The following is a 22,728-nucleotide window of genomic DNA, read 5'->3' on the forward strand; positions in this document are numbered from 1 at the left end:
ATAGGGAATTGCACTATATATATATATATATATATATGATCTTTGTTTTATTTTCTTGGTTCACCCGGACAAACCCGTTTTCCTGTTCTTTGCACTTCTCGTCGAGATTTTTCTTATCTGTACAATTCCTGCTCCGGTTGCTGCTTCATCTGGCCCATGATGGACTCTCGGTATATAGACAAGTTTGAGGAGCAGTCCTCGGAGAACGTTCTCGAGTTCACGGACGAATATCTGGCTTTCGACTTATTCACGAATCTGAGAAAACCTCAGTTTTATGGTTATATTTTTTTTCGTCTCCCTCTTTCCGATACCACTTGCACAGCAAAGACCCCTTCTTTTTTACAAAGCGGCAACGTTGCCTGAGAATACCTGCATGCATATTTATATACCTACTTCGGCTTTTGCAGTTTTCAGATTTTCTTTTTGTACTATATTTCATACATGAGGTATCATTACGATAGAAGATTTTTTTCACAATCGATTGCAAATTTGTCATTTTTCTTTTGCGATACACGTAACTTGTATACAGCAAGCTGGCAGATCATTTAAAAAATCTCCAATAACGAAAACACCAATCCGATAGACAAGAGAAATAACTTCGTCCGCGTTAACGAAAATTATCCTCCGATATGTCCGACGGACTAACAAACTGGGCGAATGCCGGCGCACGAGATTTTTCTCGTTAATTTATGGGTCCGACATGCAGGTACCTACAGCCTTGCAAATCGATGTGCGTGCCGCTGCAATTCCGCCGAACTTTATTCGCTTTTTTTCCCTCCCCTTTTTATTTTTTAACATCCACGACGACCAGTCGGCATATCGACGTTCCGTAAAAATTTTCGGGTGAAAACGAAAATGCAAATTGGCCCGCGCACGAAACAAACACGCCGCGCCGCGGCGCAGCAGCCTGAATGCACAGCGATGTGCATCATGCTCGATGCAAATTCATTCGATTTCTGTTCGGACGGAAAATATTTTCAATTTAATAAGCGGGTCCGGGCTGTGCCCTTGTCGACAAAGGACGAGAGACGAGTACATGCATAATGCCCCGTGAAAGGAAGAATATGCACTATACTCGCGAGAATATTAAAATCCGATTTCATTATCTGTCACGTGCACTCGTGGAACTCAGTTATACAGGATTGCAGGTATTTACCCTGACCGTATGGTGTAGCCCGTTATGAATTTGTATATAAGTACCGTAGTACGTTCTGGACTACCATCCCTTTGAATATATTTAACATTGAGATACATATTAGTACGCTTGGACGTATGTACGTATAAGTATGCGTAGACAGACTTGTATCAAATCCCTTTGTACCGGTAGTATTTACCCGTCGAGTGAGCTACTTCCTTCCTGTCTGATGTCAGCCTGAATAACAGTGCAAACAGGAGGTGTACAGATTAATTCTTGCGAGATAATCCGAGAAGCCAGCTTAGCCCGGCTAAGACCCGGCTAAGATATGCAGGGGAGCATACATAAAAATCGTGTACTGGCACATGCTGGCACCCGAATGAGCATCTTGGATTCAGTATCAAATCCAAAAGATCTTATGTACGAATCGCTTTATGATACTTGACTTGGAAAAATGAAATCAAGGCCCACGCGTCTCGGGAAGACGTTCCGTAGGTGGTGCAGTCACCTGGCATGAAGAAGATCTAAAGAGAATGGACGTTGATCACGCAACCGGCAATCGGTCCGGAAAGATCCTAGAAATCGACAATTCATGGCCCACTTCCGTTCGGGAAAGTTTCGACTCCTTCAGACTTTTACTCGACTACTTCGTACAACATTGTCGATTCGTCTTGGACTTACGTGGACGCTATACGGGAACAGCTGATCTAGTTAGAGGGGTGGGCAGGTTAAACGCAAGACTTTTCCAATAGTTTCTCCGAGGAAGTGTACTCGTAGTGCAATTTATCTAAAACAGAGTATAGCGAGGGACAAAGGGTCAAGAAAACAGCAAAGCTATCCGATAAAATAAAGTGAAACTGAATTTTCTCTGTACATTATTAGCGTGGCTGTCATACCACTAAGAATTTCGATGACCTTTGACCCGTCCCTGTAATGATCGATCTCTGACGATTTAATATTAGTTTCCACTGGGGAAATTTCTGTGAAAAACTTTCGATCTCGCGGAACAAGCCGGATATCCAATTGGAAGGGAAATGGGGACGGAGTTATTCAAACGGACTTTTCTCATCAATCACTTGGTTTATAGACGGAAATCTTGCCATCCTCTCTGAGTTCCATCCAAAGTCACGTACACATTCCTTGCCTCGAAGCCATATATGTATTTTAATCTGACGTATAGGTCCTGTATATATCACGCGTCATAGTCGCTGCAAAACCCGTGGTAACTACGAATTTCGAAGTGCCAGTGCATTTCGAAGCAGCGTTATCTCGCCCGACGACGACGGCGTCGTTTTGAATTCTATATTAACTTGAATTGCCTTCCTAGCCACGTTAGATCGTTTAACGGAATTACTAGATATAGGTGGAGCATACGTGACGACGTGGACCAGAATGCACCACGCGTAAATTTTCCAATTAACGGAAATGTCCTTTTCTATCGTATCAACGGCTTAACGTTCTCTCGCATCACCGCGATAAATTTGTTTTGGTTTTGCTGCATGTGCATACTATAATACACACACATAATTACTTATAGGCGCACGTACATATAGACGTAGATAGGTCCATGAGCGCAAGACATCGATCTCACCACGACGAGGAGCGTCGCGACGGAATCCGCAATTTTCTGCGGATTAAAGCCAAGCATTGCTCTCAGTCTAGGAGGAAAAGAAACGGCGACGTCTGTGCGCACAACGTTTTCCTCTCTTTTGTCTTTATCTTTATTTCCTTATTTACCTTGCTCTTTCGGCCTGAGACTTCGGCAATAAATCTTTGGATTTTCAGCGATTGATAATTATTATTATTATTATTTTTTTTCGATAGCATCCACTTTTAGTCTTTTCGTTCAATTCTTTAGCTGCAGGTATAAATGTGTGCTTTGTATCCATACTCATTGTGCATGGACGCTGGAATCGTTCGACCTTAACTTTTACGGCTATTACGTCACTGGAGCATAATTTCTAATCGCGCTATTTTCTAGACGTAATATCCGCGTCACTCGATGCGACTAGCACATGTATTCCAATGCGATTACCAGCCGCGATACTGTGGCCACGTCCCTCGCTCGTGAGGGTTTCCCGGATTATAGGGTTCGAGATTGAACACGGGGGAGAGATAGGCTAATACGGCAGATAAAGGAGACTGTGCATGCTAAAGGGATAAGAATCGATCCGGGATTAGGAATTGTGAAATATGTTTATTCTTATTTTCTGTCTGTATTCATATTATTATATAATTATTGGAAGTGCATTGTGGGATCCATTACTGCACTGGCTTTAATGAATGATATTCAGTTTGCCGATCTATAGTTATCAGTGGACTCTGTGGTTAGTCTTAAAGGAGAACCACGTTCAGTTTGGTATTGCTTAGAGGAGAAGTTAAGCCCAGGGAAACTATCGGTTTAAATTGAAGTGGATACTTACTATTCTAATATGGTAAAGTGGTTAATTCAAAGCAAGGGGGAGAATTCCCGTAGACAGTTAATTCCACGTAGTATAAGGAGCAAAGAATGGACGAGGTCATAGATTCAACAAAGCCAATAAATTATTCAGTTGGTATAGGTGCGATGAACTGAAGACGTACAGTGAATATCGACGTATAATTAACCTAATTACACTGTGCTCCATCACTCCTAGAAAATTCGAACTGGTGTCGAAGGGTATAAATATGTTGTTTGAACTTACATTCAGGAACAGAAAGACGGATTCATTCGTAAATAGTATTTATCTCTCTGCTTTCTATAAGGAAATTTAGCTGCAGCGCCACAGCCAAATCTCGGCTAATTTCTGTACTACTTTAAGACACTATTATTACTTGCATTCATCTAGGTACACTCACGACCACAGCTTCTCTTGGAGAAGCTAAGGACGATGACCAGCAGCTTACGCTTCTCTATAGCGCACGGTCAGTACTCTCTCCATTTAATTCTCGCAGCTCCCTTGATCCTTTGCTTTTGTTTCTTCTCTTTAGTTTACTTCTCACGCGCTCTACAGGCTTTGCTGTGCAGTCTAAGTGCAATTGCCAGGAACAACCACGAGAATCTTTGATGCCATTTTCGGGGCCACTGGCTAGCTGCTGGCTAAACTTCTGTATATGTATACTGCCTACGTGCAAGTAAGAAAACATTTCTACCAACATGGTAGCAGTGTATGTATACAATAATAGCATCTTATGGCAAGTTAACAGTTACGATTACATGTCTTCTATACGTAACCGATACGACGATTGAAGAATTAAGTCGGTTTCTCCTTAGCCGCTTCATCGCAGAAACTAATCGATTCCGCGCGATTTTTACGAAGATTATTTTTTTTGTTCTTGACTCGAGATCTGGAATCCCCGTTGATTTACCAGATCAACGAATCGATTAACTAACCCGTAATGGAGCTTGAGGCCATTTCTTGTTCTTGAGGAGTTTACCACCTGGCAGCGTTTATTTCTCTCTCCCCCCCCCTCCTCTATATATATACACGGTGGGGCATTTATAGTGACCAGGTCTATTTTTTTCGGAAACGAAGCCAGATATAAAAAGATCTTCCAGACAGATATTGTAGGGTTTTAAGGGAGACCCGGGTAAATATTTGAAGGCGTACAACAGATTGATGTCACATTTATATCGTACAACAGGCTAATAACAGTCTCGTTTGTGAAATAGGAGGCGTACAACAGGCTCATGACAGCCCGGGTAAAACTTTAAAGGCGTACAACAGGTTGATGACACATTTAAGTCGTACAACAGGCTCATAACACTCGATTTTGACCGGTTGTCAACCTGTTGTACGCTTCCAAATTTTTATCCGGGAGATCGAAGATTCGGTTATTGAATTCCTTCTTGAGTGCAGGCTTTAAGGTAATTTGAAGTTTAACTTTCATTTTTTCAATGGGATGATGCAGTTTTTCTTCCGAAAATCAAAAGAACATTCAGTTTTGAGTACAAAAGTACAAGCACACTAATAGCCTACAATTGACATGTGTAGCTAATAAGATATTTTAACAATCAAAAAAATGTCCGTTCTCTACATTACCTGGGATCTATTGTCTACTATGACCTCTCTCTCACCTCCGCTTCACACCCCATTTTATAAGGAATGGGGAACTGGACCAATTTCTTAATTGTGGTACTATATAACAACTATGAATATTGATGTCTTATGTAAATAATATGCTTATATTAAAAAAAAAATGATATTAAAAATTGTATTGCACATGACAAAATGGCCGTCAAAACCTCATATGCGGTGCTGCTGTCTCGCGGATTAGTGAGTAAGCATTAGATAATATAACATTTTGCATCGCCGACCATTCGTTGCCAACTTGCGAACAGCAGAATTTTTAATCATGGTATGTAGTACACAAAATACAGGGGTTGGTGGATTATTTAAAATGCATACTAACCACATTTCTAAATCAACTTTTGGTAAATTCTGCGAAGTTGCCACTTCGATATCATTTTCTATGCATTCTGCCATTATGATAAAACGAACGTGCATACGTTACCAATATCACTTCTGTGATATTATAGGTTATATTATGAAAAGGTAAAGGCTCGAGTACGGAAATTCTTCACTGGCTATTTGGCTATAAAATAAACTCCATATAAGGATATGAGGTCGTGACGTCACGACCAATCACAGTGTTTTCGCTTCAGCACTTTATATCAATATTTTATCAAATTTTAACATTGATTTTCTTGATATTTAAGTGACAAATAAAATATTTAATCAGCGTTCTGGCATTCTACGATCACATTCTAGCAAACTATTTAGACAGTTTTTGAATTCCCGTCACAGTCCAGTTCCCCATTCGAGTCCTCGTGGAGCGTGAAACGCGACGAAATTTGAGCCAGGCAACTTCCTGTAGCATATCATTTTTATCGAAGATCATCAGATTTTATAGATTTCGACGAGATGTAGAGTTCTACATAGTAAACATGAATAGTTCTATTCTTATAACTGCACAAGAAATACTTTCATCAACTTATTTCGAATATGTATATACAAAACGAGTACAGTGACTCCCATTACATCTTCCCGTGTACGTAGACCAGTTTTGGGCTCCTTTTGGGTCCTAAATCACAGTATTAGCACTCTTTCATAAATATGAGAAAAGTACAGCTTCTAACAAATTTTGAATATTTGTTAAAAATTGTTATCGACAATTCAGCCACATGAACGTGATCTGCTCGTGTATAGGCACGAGTTCTGGGCTCCTTATAGTTCCTAAATTATAGAACTAGATCATTTTCCCATACGACAATACGTTAAAACAGAACTCCCATTTATTTCTGATATGCTGAAAATTGATATCTGCTAACTTCACACGCATAAGAAAAATTGCAACATCCCATTGAAAAAAAAAATGACAGTTGACCTTTATTGACAGAATTTCATAACGGAATCTTCCATCTTCCTTAAAACCCTACAACTTCTCTCTGAACTATTTTTTTTATATATGGCTTCGTTTCCGAAAAAATTGACCTGGTCACTATAACTGTTCCACCCTATATATATATATATATCCTAGGATCCTAAGATCTTAGTGATCGGTTTCCGGTTTTCTGGTATGTGGCGTGAGTCATCATTGTCGGAAATCGACTCCAACAGCCTTTACGGAGTTTAACCCTCTTTTGCAGTACAGTCCTGCCATTGCATACCGGTTATTGGATATCGAATTTCTGTCGGTAGTTTCGACCCCTGCCAGTCTCTGCCACTCTCTGCCAATACTCTGGCAAATCGAAGTTTTCAGGAAGGTTGAAAAGTCTCAGGATAACGATTGCTCTTATGAAAGAAGAATGATGCCTTTCTAGAACGACCAGTGTGTTATGCATTTATGGACATTTTTATAGCTACTAAATTCTACGAACTTTAGATAAAATATATCGGGTACTACAGCTGGGATACGACCATTCGCTTTAGAATCCATTGAATCTATAGATTTTATTGATTTTGTATAAAAAATCGAAACGTCTTTAAGTGCGACGAATATCCATCTGCATTGCGTTTCGATGAAAATATCTAATTTCCCCTAAGAAAGCTTTTCCCGAAAATGTTCAATGTTGTTTTGAGTAAATCATATTGCTTTCGTTATGATTTCTATTATTTATGGATTTTAGGACACAATCGGATTCGATTTTTGAGACAAGATACGAATACAGGAAAAAGTACTTCTCGGCAAAAGACAAACGGCGATGCGGCATAATGGTTGGATTTTTTCGACTTTTAATATCTTCGTCGTTAGAGCGAGTTAATGGCCTTCTCCATTTCTCATTACCGTAAGCCTTTAATTGGCTAGGATTGATGGCACTAATTACAATCCAATCAGGATCACCTACGCTGAGCTATTGTCACTTCGTATACATAGATATAGATATAGATATATAGATATTTCGCTAATCCTTGTGCTGCTATTCTATTGATATCTACAAGGACTGCAACTCGCCTTTGACTATCCTAATAATCCTGATTAGAATGCACGATACGATCCTAGAGTAGTTTACCACGCTAATGTATGGTCATTCGTACGTAATAAATAATACAATTGAAAAATTTAATATAGACGTAATTTACTACATTTATGTAATTTATCTCTACCTAAATTAAAAAGAGATTTTTTAGTTTATTTTTATATTATCGCTTTTTTGACATAATATAACTGTAATATATAATACATATAATTTCACCTAATCGCTCACACATAAAATTATATTTTTTTTTTATGTTTCCATTCTGACTACAGCTGGAATCTTTAATCAACACACTTGTTCGTCAATCCTGATAACAATAAAACGATTGATAAAGCGATACGCCAATAATTTTTATTGCACAGATTAAGCCCTGGTATGGATTGCGAGTGGCAGCATTTCCTCTTCCGGCTCCCTAAAATCGATGAACCGTAACGTAATACCTACACTTCCCACCTCAATCCTACCGGAACAGCTAACCGCTCCGTTGTCATTTGCTTTTGGATGAAACCATGCAAACTCTAGTTACCGAAATACACGTCACCCTATAATTTCAAAGCTGAGCTTACAAGCTTCTCGGATTTCAGCAAAATTTCCCTCTTGCTCATTTTTCCCTCTCAATTATGCTTACCAGTCGTGGTATATACGTATTTATGTGCCGCGTACTCTTTCAGGCAGAAAATGTCCTCGACTGCTGTAATATACACAAAGCAATATGCCACAATTCTATTACATGTACATATATCAATATATATACATATATAGTGTAACAGTAATTCCGCGAAATCAGAATTAAGGAAAAGTTTTTCACCGCGACGAATTCCTATTGATTTTCAAGATGCACCACCTGTACAATGAGTACCTCGAAGTCTCCGCAGGAAGTTTGCGTCGCTCGAGTAATTTCCTATTTCGGATATCCGAGGACAAAGTCACCTCCTCCGATCTCTTCCTGCTCATACCCAGGATTATTAAAAGGACGAGGATCCCTCGCCGAAGAGTTTCACGCTCTCTCGAATTCTCCTCCGCCGGGACTTTGAAGATAGCAAACGCATTCGCATTTCCAAGCCACGGCAGAACCTTTATATCAGCACGAAGACAACTTCCATAGTATATACAATACATATATATATATATATATATATATATATATGTGCATGTATATATAAATACCTACCGTTTAAACGCTCTTGATCCGCTTGCGTGGATATTGGATCTCAATTCTCCTTCCTCCTCCTCCTCCTCCTTCTACTCCTTCTCAACCTCCCTCCTTGAGAGTAGCATGAGAAAGGTTGTGGAAGTGATCCAGATGGATGAGCAGAATGCTGGATAAATAGATATCAGGAAACCGCTGGCTCGGCTTCTTTCCCTGTTATGGGAACGCGCCTACTTCTTCTCGACGTCTTCAAGAAGTTGGGAAGCTTCCCTATACTTTCTATACACTTTATCGGTTATTCCGCTTTTGTGTACACTTCATCGTTTGGTGCTGCACCATACTGCGGGAGCTATATCCTTGCACCCTGGATCGCAGCCAATAGTTTCCGTATCCTGCGCGAATCTCCATTGGGCAAACAGTGTTGAGCTCATTTCGTATTCCACGTAGGAATTAACGATCTTCCATCCGATTCCTGTTGTCTCGCGCTCTCTCCTCGGTATTCCACGTCTTGGAATACCTCGATTTCTCATATCTGCCGCGGGATCAACATTTTTCGAGGACTCCGCGCTATGTCCACAAGGACTCTCTGGTATACCCAGCCCGCGGGTCTTGAAAATTGGCGAAATCAAGAGAAACCGCGTATTACCCATGTGTACGTTAGTCCCTACCCTTATACCTAAAATATAAGTACTAGCGAATAAGATGGTCCTGTTTTCCTAACCTCGAAATATCCTGTCTCATTCAACTTCGATACTTGCCTTCCCTATAATCAAACCCTCCCGTTGTCCCGACGATCACAAGGCGTAATCGCGTGCTACGACAAGGAAGATTAGAAGCCTTGGTCCTGATCTTAGGCTTGTTTACAAAGCTCTTTGCGGTGAGATGATTGTCGCTCTCATCTTTGGCAAGGAGATTCCGTCGTTCATTACGAGTGACTTCAGATTGAAGAAATACGCGCGAATAATTATCGTGCTTGTTCGGACTTGTCAATTGCGTTCTATTTTTAGCGTCATTTCATTGCACGCGCATTTCATTGCATCTCTTTGCGCAAAAGAAACAAGTAAATAAAGGAACCGGCCGAAACGAGCGGCGTGAAAGAAACTTTGGTAAAACACTGAAACTCACAAAATCGGAATTATTAATCGCTCCTCCCGACGACGGGATCGTGGTTTCGTGGCACAACGCGAAGCGTCGTGTCGACATGCGGACAAACGAGCGCTAACGATGGTTAACGGCCAAACGAAACAATGAATGACGGCTGGTATGTACATACACTTCTGCCATAGCTCTCGTATGGATCGAGTCGGGACACCAACGGCTACGCATTCTCCACGTTGGTTTCAGGTTCTTGTGTCAAAGCTCGTAATTCCATTTGCACTGCAGAGCCAATCAACCGATCCATCCTGTATAATTATTCCTATTTCACGTTAAGCTAACACGGCTCTGGTTGACCTGCGATCCTGGATGCACGTCGGTGCCGTCACGCGGCAGGATGGAACGACCTTCGATCCGGCAACCTGGGTCAGCTCCTACCGAAATATACGTCACGATTTAAGCATAGTTAGGAATCGATTGACTGTACTACACCAAGGACCCTAATAACTGCAGGTCAGAGAAATCCTCTTAGCGTCCAGCTATGACGGTACTTTTATCTGACTAAGCACTTTCCTATCTATCCAGATTCCGTAAAACTTCCTGGCTCCGGTTAATCAAACATTCCAATTGCATTAATTGCGCGCAGAGAACCCTCGGCGGGAAATTCGTCTGCTCTCGAGTGACCTTCGTGCTCGTAATTCACCCGGCGTTCAATGTTAATTAATTCACTGTGCTGTTTCAATGGATGTTCCCTTGTTCTAGTTACCACCGTCATCTTTTTACTGTGTATGCATTAGCTACGTGCGGGCATATTGAGAGAAATTCAGAACTATAGGTATTTCGTAGTATACGGCAAGTAGAATCGGCGATGGGAATATGACAGAATACAAGAATACTAATGCGAATCCAAAGTGCACTTTAGTTAAGTGCACATCTAAAATTTACATCGCCAGTGTGTTGCATCTACTACTGCTGTGTCGTACTTCGCACCACCTCCCGCTCCTCCCCCATCTTTATTTATCTCGATACTCGTATCTCTTTCGGTGCTTCGTTTCTTTCGAGAGAGAAAAAGAAGGGGACTCCTTTAACTTTCTCCTTCTGCTCTCGTTCGCTCGCTCGCTCAACTGTTGCTTTCCCACCTCGGTGATATAATCTCTCTCTCCTCCCCCTCCCCCCTCCCTCCCTCTCTCTCGGGTAACGCTCGACATTTACCTTCGTTCAAGGTTAGGGCGTAGGAATTTGCCGAGCGTTGATTATTTCTCCTATTGATACGCGTCTCCCCTCTCTCTCTTTCTCCCCTTACCGCCCCCGTTGCCCTTTTCCCTTCGACTCCTTCCGACGTCGCAATATTATCGCGGCTTCTTCAGAAGTTCACGAGGATCTCAGCCTCACCCTTGCGCGTCCTTAGTATTATTTTCATTTCTCTACGTCAGCGAAACCGTCTTTATGAATTTGTACATTTCGGCCAATTCAGATGTAGCTCGCTTCAAGTGAAATTCCATGGGGATACATAAGCCCTCCGGATTGCGAGAGTTTTTCGTAAGCAGATGAAATCGAACGTGTCTCTAGAGCGTCGATGAACAAGGTTTTTTTTTCGCTGTCGGATGTAACGCGTGTATTTTCATCGTAACGTTATTTATCAGCGATAACTTATCGTGGAATTGTATTGCCACGGGCACGACGTCACGGCGAAGTGTTCCTCCCCGAGAGTACCACAATAAAACTTAACGATTCTCTTCTCATCGTGCCAATTTCGATTCCCGAATTGCTCTGGAATTTTTATAGCTTGCCTTAGTAGAGGACAAATTGGAAATTGCGGCTCGAGTATAATTGTCGGGTCCCTTGGCATAGCACGTGTCCGTATGCGGACGTCAACCCGGAAGCAGAGTATAATCCTGCTTTTTCTCGACGTGGCGATTTTTTTCGAGTGACTCGTTTGGACATTTCATCACGTAGGGTACAGTAAACGGGCAAGTCAAGACAGTAAGGGAAAATGAGTAAAAGCGGGTTTGGTTAGACCAGGGATCGATAAAAATTCCTACGGAAAATGAACCTGTCTTTCCTTGTCCTCGCTTCGTCCCCGGATCCTCTCAAACGAAGACACTTGACGACGTAAATTATTGAATTCTGCTCCAGGGAGCGTGTCATCCTGACCCACGTAGGAATATATTTCTATGCTATATGTATCGTCATACTACGTTCGTTCGCACGAGCAACTATTTTCGATCTCTTTCGGCTGATCGTTCCAAAATTGCTTCCTCTCTGTAGCGACAATGGGCACTGCGATAACCATTGGTTTTATCTATACATTTTTTTACCATTTTTTTTTTTTTTTTTTAAAAATAATAACGCCACTAGACGTATATGGACCCAAAGGATGTTTGACCCTGTATCCGAAGATGGTAAATGGAAACGATTCTTCAATCTAAATCGAGCGATTGTACGTTTTCTCCAACCGGCATTTTGATCCTTATATAACTTCCTTCTCATTTGCCAGGATATAAAAGTACTTCGTCTTCTCGTTTTCATTCCCTATGAAATTTTCAAAGGCGCGCATTCGTCTCCCCCCAGGACATTTACGCTAATGAGGAATCATTGTCGGGCGCAGGGCGTGTGTATATATATATATATATATATATATCGTCCTGTGCCAAGCGGCGCCTCAACTTGTGGGACACAAGGCAATTCGCAAGTTTCGCGATTCATTATTCCAGCCATCCTTTGTGGCTGAGGTCCCGTGCGCAATAGGCGTTAGGGATCACTGAGAGCCAGGCCCAAGAAGACAGCGAGAGGGAACTGCACGGAGAGAACGCCTTGAAAGGGATCTCAGTCTGTACTTTAACGTGAGAAAGACAAGGAGGAAGATATTGTATACATATGTATACATACATGAATAACACAGAGAAAGAGCTATGTGCCGCGTTCTCCTGTCTCGGGATTCTGCAGTTAACTCCTGAGCCGGATTATGACGTCCGTGGTTAACGGGGGAGAGAGGGCGTCTCTCGCAAGAGAGCCAGCGAACATCCTCATTATCCGTACGAGGCTTTCCCAGGATATGCTTGTGATCGTAGTCCCTCGTAGCTCGTACTTATACCTATAGCTTTAAAGTAAAGTTACGACGTAGCTATATACCTACCTGACGTGCGGTAAAGGCGTAAAAGCAAGTATCGTCATGTACGCCCAAGTCTTCACGTGAACGCTAATTTAACGCGTTTCATAAAGTTTCGTGAAACGTACTATACGACTTGGCTCTATACTCGACTACAAATTATGCCGTATTTATGACGGAACAATTATCATGAGCAATATCAATCAAACTCCCCCTAGCAATTAGCAATACTACCCCACGCGTAATTTTCTCACTAAGCAGTATAACGATTTCACAAAGGCGAATAGCAGCCACGTGCGCAACGCATCCCCGCTGCTACATAGAACATGTACGTTGACTACTCTGACGAGAGTGCAAGTAAATTCTCATGGAATGTAAAAGCGAAATCGCGCGACATTCTAGAGAAGGCGAGACTGTGGGGAGAGTCGGAGAACGTGATGGTACCGAGATAGAGAGTAGCCGTGGATCGGTCTCGGTATGGTGCCTCGATACGTTTGTAACTGCCAGAGACCGTGTGAACCTGGCCTTAAGTCTTCGTATTGTTCTTAGTGCTGTTCCTGACTTCGGGCGATGAGTCCCTCGCGAGAGTTTCGAACGCCATACTTATTCCGTGCGGGTGCTTGATGTACGTATATTTTATGTTTCTAATAAATTAGTTTTTTTTTTTTCTGATTCAATGTGATGCTATCGATACGAAATATTTAGTATCCCTATGTTTATACGCGGTGATTAATATTCTCTGTATGTAGATTATCGTATTGCGATTGGTATCCCGTGTAAATGATATCGATATATATATATATATATATATATATATATATATATATATATATATATATATATATATATATATATATATATATATAGATACACCTGATATGGCTACCCCGTTGATTTTAGAGATTTACGTGGAGCAGTCGGATTTACGTCGAGGGAAACTGAATTATGCTCCAACACGAAAAACGTGACTGTATTCTGGTCCGCGGTACTTGGATCCATTTGCCTCCGGGCTAATGGATTTTGACTCTGTTCGTTTAAGTTCGCGAAATGTTCTGTCTGCCGACGTCCTGTGTGAACCAGCAAGTCTCGTACTTTCTTCGACAATACTATAGTAAGATTACTTATTCTTAACCTGGGATTAGGCTCAGCATTTTTAAGTAACTCCTTGACTCGACAGTGAACTTTCTCGAGTTAGATAGATAATCCAAGAGATTAGCGATGACACTGTTACGAGGGCATCCCTACTTTACCGACAACCCCTCGATGAACTATAAACCAGTTGGATATACTTTAGGATAAGTTACTCCTGAGATAGTTTGGATCCATCAGGAAGTTGCTTATGCTTTTATCTCGGCATGTTACGAACTTGAGAGGATATACGTATCTTCTGATTGACGTCACTCTGATCGCCAGGGACAATTTCCTACGATGGAACCGGCGAGATCTATGGATGAGAACCCGTGTCTAATAAGCGAATACGGCGAAGCCTTTCGTGTCTTGATATTCAAAGAACTTTGATCCAATCCCCGAATTACGGACAGAAACATATGGATTTCTATCGCGGTGGAAGCACTCGTGTCGTATAGCACGTTAACGGGAAAAAATCGATTTACAGAAAATTCAATTACACGTGCAGTATTTATTTATGGATATTGGATGGTCAATTTATGGCAAGCATTATCTGGATCGTGGTGCTGGGAACAACTCTGTTTTTGTTGATCACGTCACGATTATAAATAGACCAAACTGAACGCTAGTAGCCAGTTTTCAGCCCTACTTATTCACGGGGATGTTATTATACAGGCACAATACTCTGTGTGTGTAAAGTTTCTTATTTTCCTATCCTTTCTGTGCCAATCACTATTTCCGCACTTACAAGTGTGTTCTTATTTCCACGCACACTTGAATTCGCAGTAAAGTATTGACACGACGCAACTTTTTTTACTAATCGCAAATAATCAATAAATATACATAATATAGCAGTTGCGTGATTATCACCATTTCCCAGTATCTTATCATTAAGTTAGACACCTCTTAATGTAACCCAGTAAATGTCTTTGCTACGGGTAAAAACAAGTGATTCCGTTCGAAATGGGATGTAGGTATACCTACTTCGTATAGAAAACGCAGGAAGATCCCAAGACACCGGTATTTTTGTCCAAAGACATCAGGATCCTGGTACACCGGTCTTTTCGTGGAGACAAAGCGAGATCTCGGTTGTCCTGGCGGAGGAGGGGAGCGTCGTCATCCGTCAACGTCGACGTTTTTCCAGGCGAATTATTTTTGCGCTATTCCTTGTAGTGTCTTCCTTCCACCCCATGTCCCCTTCAGTCTGGCCCTCGTTGTCATTTTCGCCGTCCCACTGTCCTCTTTTCCTTCGCGCTATACCGTATATACCTATATCCTTTCCCTATACCTATACTCATACCCAGCTCCCTTATCCTTGGGATTCTCGACCAAACTCGCGCTCGCATGGAAACACCGTTGCCGATCGATTATCCGGCAGACCCTTTCGAGTGTCTCCCTATACACTACCCTCCCAACTCGAGACTCTTCTATTTTTTTCGTCCTCTTCCCAAAAGATCGATAAACCCCTGTTCGTCGAGAATCTCTCTGGTATTCGACTCGCGGCTGGTTTGTTCTCCTATATTTACTGACCCGGAACGACCTACGTTCCTGGTCAAACGCTTTGGGCATCGGGTTTACCCTGGATCCTACTATGTGGCCCTATTGTTTACACACAAGGAAAGTAATTTTGGGCTGAACATTTAATTAACCCAACCAATCTCAAATTGGTGACTCCAGGTCAATGCGGAAGCAGAGTAATTCTTTTATTGTGTTTACGAGAACTTTTAAAGCGTCGATCCTAAAATTGCATCGATAACGTGGTTCAGTTGGTACAGGATAAAAATGGAGTGTCTTCGTACCAGCATAGATAATTTACCTGTTATAGACTAGTATACAGTGCTGCGCATAAGTAAATGGTGGTATTGAAATTCTAGCATCAGGCCATGCCCGGATAATAGTTTCAGGTACGAGATTGCAGTCTTGTACGCGGATCCTGATCAGTGATTTATAATTGTATATAATACACATAAGATCCCACGTTTAGTGAAATCTTAACGCATTGCACTGTGCGTTTACTCTCTAAATACAGTGTATTATCAGTGTAAGCATATAGAGCTTGAATAAGCACCCAGGCGTTAAGTAGTTTATTTACGCAGTGATGGAATTTACGCAGTAATTCACGATCCGCACGATCACCTGGTGCACTCTCTGTGCATTCGACTGTGCTTAACGTTTACCAAGGCGACCAAAGCTGATTAAACAGTGAGATTCACGTGGTCGCGCATGCGCAAGCTCTTCCTCGTTTTCTTACCGCGACTGAGCACGGCGCCACTCGTCTTATTAAATTAAGTATTGTGTCACCGGTTAGCAAAGAAAATCCCTAAACTACATCCGCAGGCCACTTGCCAGGGAATTCAATCCTCGAGAACGCGTCGCTTCACCGCGTGCATGATACGTCAATAATTATGTTTATACAGGTTATTTACACGTAGGATACTTACCTGCTTTCCTTCAGTGTCTGACTATACGTCTCACCCATATCCACGATATCCAACATTTGCTTTCATGGCTGCGCGACTCTTCTCAAAGCCTTGCAGCGAGTACCTACCAGCGTGTGTGACTGTAATGCTAAAAAAGTAAGCTAAGAGAGTAATGGATGGAATATAGCCCAGGGGTTCTCAGCGTATACAATTTCCAAAGTTGAAGGTACCCATTATTCCTAGTTTGTATAGCTATTCTAATGGGCTGTATATATACAGGTATAGAGAGAAAGAGTAATCCGAGATGAAAATTTTCGCGTTTTTCAAATTCATATAAATACTTTCTTGTCGGATTACTTTTTCAGATTTGGGTTAATTATTGCGAACGTGGTGTCAAAATAATTTGCAACCTTTGCGAAATGTGTGCTCGATTCTGCTTTAGGACAGAACTGAAATAGAAAAATCCTGTCGCTTATTATTAACGACTTTTGCTTACATTCGACTCGCATGGTAATGAAAACTTTCCAATTCCCCTCAAGGGAATGAAAACACGAATAACGCACGTCTGCATCTCCAGCACGTTTCCTCTACGTAACCTTGGATAATTAGTTTATATTGGGAACCTCTAGTCTTCGCTCTATACAGGTATAACGGGTGGCCCGTATTCCGTTAAACCCACATCAAGACGGGAAGCAAGACTAGTGATATAGCCGCGTGATGTCTTGCATAATAATAATATTTAGCTTCTATTAGATTAAAGTGGCTTATCGTATATACGTCACGTTGCGGATTTTCATCTAGCCGTGCCTTCCTGCACTCTTGTCAGTGAAAGTAATAATTAATTAATGTGCATATGATTATTCTTTTTGAAGTATTTCATTTCTAATTTTACCCGGCACGTAATGACTTGTTCATTCGTGAAATTCGAACGTTTATGCATTTTGCATTTATGTCAATATATAATATATGGTCAACTACCTTTCTCTATACTTCTCTCTCCCCCTCTCTCCCTCTCACGGCATCATCCAAGGTAGCGGACACGCATAATTACTTGTTCGGTTAACCATGGTAACTTGTATGAACACGTTAATGGCTTCCCGCATACAAACCCTATAACCTATACGTCATAACGATATATAGAGGTTTTGCCCAGAGCGCAACACGCATCAAAATTGTCTATAGACGTTCCGAGTGAGCGCGTCTATATGCACGATGGGAAGTCTCTAACAGTTAACTTGGTTAATCAGTTTATGATAACATTTAACTAGTAGAAGGTCAAAAACCGTGGGGCGAATTAGTATAGCCCACCATGCGAAGGCTTATTGATAGATATTACATCTGGCGGCTGATCGATTTGTATTGTTTCTAAGGAAGAATTAGCCGTTTTATTAATTTTCTTTTAATCATTGATATTTCCTTTTTTTCAATACCCGCTAGCAAGTATGGAAATACCTAGTCGTACGTATTTTACTTTTTCATATGTTTATTTGTTAGATGTGTAAATGCTGTATAACTATACGTGTATATAGTAGCGTTGTTGTAGGTTCGAGCCGCAATGCCTCGTTACGTTCATTGGCTCGATTGACCGTTGATGTTAGTAGAGATCCAATTACAAATTGTATAATTAATTGACATGTGCAAAATGACTGATCGATTGGCTCCTTGGTATAAACTTGCGTTACTTATTAATTATCATGCGTCTACAGTTTTACGGTCATTCGCCGGTTTCCTTCGCTTATCACTTATTTACGCCTATTTCTTGTTATCTCTCCTCGGTGATTTTATGACACGGTCAGAAGTCGTACAACGCACGAAAAGAGGAAAACGGATCAATAATGTCGTCAAGTCATAAAATTTAAACTGTAAATACACAGCATTCTATCGCCACGATGGCAGCGTTATGCGTGGCGCGTATAGGAGTTATCGCGAAAGCACTACATCACGGTTATTCACGAGCGTCGGAACGCCGTCACTGTGCTGATATAACTGTGCTAATCTAATTGGACTGTCCTATGTAATAATCTAGCGAAATCTGGAGCGTCTATTTCCGAGCTGAATACAATTTTCATGTGGTCATCGCCATCTTGATCAAGATGCTCGAGCATCGAGGGACACGTTGGAGGGTTATCGATATATATGTATACCTAAGGCTCCTACAATTTTTATATACATACTTTTTATTGAAAATTCTCAATTCAAATATTCATTTTTAATTTGGAACTGGGTACTAAGCAGCCGTAAGAGAATCTTTTGCCCCTGTCTCCGCTATCACGGATCCCAATCTGACATTTCCCGTGGGCGATATCGTCCATCGGCGCTGATATAGGCAGAGCTTAAACCGCGTGCCACGGTCCCCATTCTCGGATTCCCAGCGGCCATATGACAAATCGTGACGTAGGTCGTCCCAAAGGTGTAGTCAAGGGGAAATTAGCGAATTTTATTATCTCCCGTTGCTCGTTTCACGGGCTGCCTCACGCCATCCCTTCGCACATTATTAGCCAAACGAAAAGCTTTGATGATGACATCGCGGTTGTAACGAGGGTGACACCATTTTTGCTTCTGACTCGGTGTCCTCGAATTTTTTTCATCCCTCTCTGCTACGTAAAAAGCCATCCAAGATACACGGTTAAGTCAGGCACGTGCATCGTTTTTGCTGTCTTTTATTTTTCGTTTTCTTTTTTTCTTTTCCTTTTCCTTTCCTCTCTCTTCGCTCGTAACTTCACTCGTCGTTAACAGGGATGCGGGAGAGCTCTTCTTACTCAGATTTTTTATTTCGCTCTGCTATGTGCTGCACTGGATTGTCGTCATAACGGAAGGTACATGGATTTTATATAGTACGGTAGTACGTATTTACTATGTATTATATGTATAAGGTACCAAGATATTCGAGTGACATAAAATCGGATTAAATCGTTCGGTCCATGAATTTTTCTTATTCCCATGATAGAGTATGCGATAAATAAGTTAGCACTGTACGAGTCAGTTCCCGCAGGATTTGAGAAAATAATGGTGAAAGAGCAAGGAGGTGTATTCGCACAGGTGCGCGAGTGACCTGCCAGCTACGGGTATAGGTAAAAACAACCGACGTTTGTCGGTTTTTTTTTTTTTTTTTCAAGTAGTTACTAATAAAATAGAAATGAACTGCAATCGATACAGGTCAAAGTTCAAGAGTCTAGAAGAATTGCATTTGCACCAGTAAACAATGAAATGATATTCCGAATGACCTCAATATTTATCACTTGTCAGAGTTTTAGACGAATATTATTTTTATCAAAATGGCTGCTCCGTTTCAGCCTCTTGTATAGAGAAATACGAATTTTAGGGTAACTCTTGAGACTGTGTACAGAGTGAGACTCGAATAATACTCGGTATCGGTTGTCTTTTTTTTTTGCGGAATTTTTATTTTGCGCAGTCGAAAGGATTAACCGAAATTTATATGCCGGGAAAACCCAGGAATATATAGAATAAGAGAAAGTGCACCTGTAGAAAGAAAGTAAATGAATTTGTGTCTGTTGTTAAAGGAAAAAAAAAATGAAACTGCAGGTCTGAGGGTGCGTGAGGGTGACAACGTGCATGTAATAACTGGACACCGAATCCATAGCACAGAGCGTCAATATTTCATATATTTCATGGACGCCCCAAAAACCGAAGGGTACTTTATTCCGATGATATTTGAATTTTATGCACTGAGGCTCACCCCTTCGTCCTTCGTCATTCGTCATTAGTCATTCGTCATTCAGTTGCCTCTATATTCACCGTCCATCCTATTGCACTTCATTGCACGACCAAGCTTGGTACATACGACCTATTGATCAATATGACCTATTGGTCATGCAGGTCGTGTATCTATATGTTACCCGAGAAACGAGTGCCGACGTTGACATCGAACTCTACATACAACCGACATTTCTCATTCAGGGAAATAGAACCGGCAACGTGCTCCAATGCAATCGATGCATCAAGCAGGCAAAGGTGCACGCAGTGTAAAAAGTCAACCCCTCGAAGTGGTGCACCCTCAGAAGAGACACTCCATGCAGAACAATAGCGCCTACCTTCTGAATTTTTGTTATGATCGCTTTGTTTAAAAAAAAATCATCATTTGAAGTATGTCCATAAAAAATTCTTGATCAGGAATTAATTATGTTATAGTTACCTTATATAAATCGGGGGTCCGTTATATTTTACGTTTGTATAATTTTTCTTTGCCTACGCAAGAACCCCCATTAATCATCTCTAAAAATAAATCAATTTATTCGGATGACTCGTGTAAGATGCGCTGATCAGTTTCTAAGGGTAGAGGCTAAATTTCGCCACGGAGTGTCTCATGGAATACGTATACGTATATCGCGCGCACCGGAGATCTCCGTTGAACATTATAGGGTTCTATTTTAAGCCAGCAAGAGGGCTATACCGTATACATATATGTATGTAGTAGAATTTGTTGCCTTTCGAGAAAAAATTTCGATGTGTGGGACAGGCCGTTATGAGACCCCGTTTTGGAAGTGTATCTCATCTACGGCAAATGAGATTATCCCATATTTGACATACAGAGTATATCAGCTAGAATGCACGCTTACGATTTACGGTGAAACGGTGTACAATTTCGAAAACCTGATCTAACGAATATTGAATATTTTCTTATCGCACATCGAATGGGCATATTATTATTGTTCGTTGAATTCCGTTCGCAAATTAAAAAAATTAACTTTGCCATTTCAAATGATATCGGAAAAAGTTCAATGCAAAAGTTCTAGAGCAAGGAAAAATAATAGAGATGACACAAAAATTCGTACGGATAGAATACATAATATGACAGATATTTGCGTTCTATATTTTGTCATTTTTTAAACAAATTTCCGATTACCGCAAATCGCAAATATGCATAGCTGATATACTCTGTATACAGATCTTCGAGTATCCCAATTCGTAAATCGAATTTCCCTAAATCTTAGGCTGATCTTTCCTGCGTCAAGTGAAATATTATTGCAGTGCGAGATCTATTGTTGATCTGCGATTGATCAGGTGCAAAAACTGCGTATCAAGCGTGAGATAATCTCATTTGCTGTACATAAGATATACTTCAAAAACTGAAATCTCATATTGATCTATTTCACAGATCAAAATTTTTGCTCGAACTTCATTTTATCACATTCTTGTAGAATTTAAAGTTTTATACGTTCCTTCTGTCCTATAAACGTTTAAGTAGATATACTACGTAGAAAACAATTTTCTCTAACTTTGTACGTGGCAATGAACCGAAAAGTTCTTTTGCTTTTTTGTTCCTTTTTCGCTTTCATACCTCTTCCACTTGTACCATCCCTTCGTTCCCTTGCACCCGGCAACGTCCGTCGTCTCTCCTGTATACCCCTTTACCCGGCCGCAGACTTGCAAACTCGCGAAACCTCGAGTGCGAGTCACGTTTTTCAGCTGGGACGCTCTTTCTACTGATTTTCCACCGGACGATTTTAACCAGAACCCCCACCCCCCTGCCCCCCACCTCCGTCTGCCCTTATCCGACACATTACCAAAGGGCGAAAAAGCACTGTGCAATTTATCATGTACCCTGGTGCTATTGGTGGTACCCCGGTAGAGCTAGTGATGTTGGGCCATAGGGGTGGAATAATTGCAACTCGCCACCGCGAAAACGACAAATGCGAAAATCCGAAGGGGTAAAATAGCCGAGGCATTAGCGAAACGGCTGTGGTTTGAAAAAGAAAAAGATAACAAGAAGAGAAGAATTAAACGTTATACGAGGGAAGGAAAATTTAATTTTACACTTATAACAGTTAAAACATAGTTTTCTAGGTATCAGATTCCATTTAGTATATATCGTTGGTATAATCCATTGCACTTATCTGTATTCTACATTTACATCTGCCGGCTGCCGTTGAATAAAAATCGCACGATGAAAGTTCACTGTGTGCAGAGAAAATTCGTAAATCGTTAAGCTACCTCTATTGTTCCCTATAGAATTCCGTCGGAAAGGACTATCGTTATTTCAGGGTGAAATCTGAATGCGTAACTGCTTTACGTACGTATATATAACGTTTAAAATGATTTTTGAACGTTTAACCCTCTCCGCCGTTCTTTCGTCCGTTGCCTTAACGAGCTGCACTTTGCGATAACGATCCGTCTGATTCGAGGAAGCAATGAATAACGTTAACGGGTGCGATTAAAACAGATCTTGTGCTATTTCTATCCCATGACTGTTGAATGTCAAGGTAAATCACA

At 41.1% G+C, this 22,728-nt stretch overlaps 1 protein-coding gene across 7 annotated transcripts in view; it reads left to right on the plus strand.

Moving 5' to 3' along the window:
- The window catches only part of LOC107267746 (protein-tyrosine sulfotransferase), a 104,390-nt gene that overhangs the window by 5,158 nt on the left and 76,504 nt on the right, over window positions 1-22,728 (plus strand). For 2 of the 7 annotated variants that reach the window (XM_025085415.1, XM_025085399.1), the window contains exons 2-3: window positions 3,964-4,039; window positions 4,106-4,249. The exons of 4 other annotated variants lie outside the window; for them this stretch is intronic. The gene's annotated coding sequence lies outside the window, so the exon portion shown is untranslated. The remainder of the gene's footprint in view (window positions 1-3,963; window positions 4,040-4,105; window positions 4,250-22,728) is intronic. One more of the 7 variants, XM_025085423.1, reaches the window with a different exon arrangement.

Source organism: Cephus cinctus, unplaced genomic scaffold (assembly GCF_000341935.2).
Source record: "Cephus cinctus unplaced genomic scaffold, Ccin1 Ccin1_scaffold0029, whole genome shotgun sequence".
NCBI lineage: Eukaryota > Metazoa > Arthropoda > Insecta > Hymenoptera > Cephidae > Cephus > Cephus cinctus.